Source organism: Schistocerca gregaria, chromosome 8, assembly GCF_023897955.1.
Source record: "Schistocerca gregaria isolate iqSchGreg1 chromosome 8, iqSchGreg1.2, whole genome shotgun sequence".
NCBI lineage: Eukaryota > Metazoa > Arthropoda > Insecta > Orthoptera > Acrididae > Schistocerca > Schistocerca gregaria.
In genome coordinates this window covers 157,245,056-157,246,412 of record NC_064927.1, presented here as the reverse complement: position 1 = coordinate 157,246,412, position 1,357 = coordinate 157,245,056, and positions in this window count along the sequence as shown.

Genomic DNA, 1,357 nt, shown 5'->3' with positions numbered 1-1,357 from the left:
GGTGGAAATGGCATGGCAAGCCGTTCCACATGACTACATCCAGCATCTCTACGATCGTCTCCATGGGAGAATAGCAGCCTGCATTGCTGCGAAAGGTGGATATACAGTGTACTAGTGCCGACACTGTGCATGCTCTGTTGCCTGTGTCTATGTGCCTGTGGTTCTGTCAGTGTGATCATGTGATGTATCTGACCCCAGGAATGTGTCAATAAAGTTTCCGCTTCCTGGGACAATGAATTCACGGTGTTTTTATTTCAATTTCCAGGAGTGTATTTTGACCCGCGAGTCCATGTTGCTGCTGCCAAACACAGATTTCTTTCAGTGTTTCAAGAAGCGGAATCGTACCCATTCAGCTTGGATTACTCAAGTACAGGACCTGAGTAGCGAACGCAAATTTGATTCTGATAATGGCCAATGTAAGAAATCTCTTGCAGATTAGCTAATTTGGGGGTAGCTTTACATGAACTCCCCCGACGATACATTAAAGATGGGCCTGCGTAGTCTGACAAATCAGTCTTCACAAGACTTTTTGCCATTGATCTGGGCATAGGAACTAACAACACATGTTTTTAAGGAAGCATTATATTCACTGTGCGACAACACACAGCACGGCTAAGCGACCAAAACGGTCAGATTCGAAAAATTCAAACCGCGCTCTAGACCCTTCTGTAACAGTCAGTCAAGCAGCTTAAAAATACGAAATTACAATCTTGCTAACGCTATGGCGTACACCACAAAAGGGACAGTTGTTTCTATAAGAACTCACGTTATACGACAGTGAGTCAAATGAAAACCTTAAATTTGTAATAACAAGTTGAAATTTCACGCCGTTATCCTGTAAGCTGGTAAAAGTGCTACAAACAGCGTGCAGAATGGCCTGTAGGTGGCAGCATAATGCAGATGCACACGTACCGTCGCGGAATCAGTATAAAGATGGCCGCCCCACTTGCGACTTGCACCAGGGAAGAACAGCGTTCTGTTATTCGGTTTTTGCGTAGTGATGGTGTGAATCCTATTGAAATTCATCGACGAATGAAAGTTCAGTACGGTGATGCATGTTTCTCACAGCAGCAGGTCTACGAATGGAGTAAGAAGTTCGCAAATGGTGTGACTTCAGTGGAATATGCTCCTCGTCCAGGTCAGGCACAACGAGTTGTGACTCCACAGAACATTGCGGCAGTTGAAGTCATAGTGAAGGAATACCGCCGAGTGACACTGAATGACATTGCAGCATGTTTACAGATTAGTCATGGGTCAGCACACCACATTGTGCATGATGTGCTCCAGTTTCACGAAGTGTCTGCAAGATGGGTGCCACGGCAGCTGACTCCTAAAGTGAGAGAACGATGTGTTGATG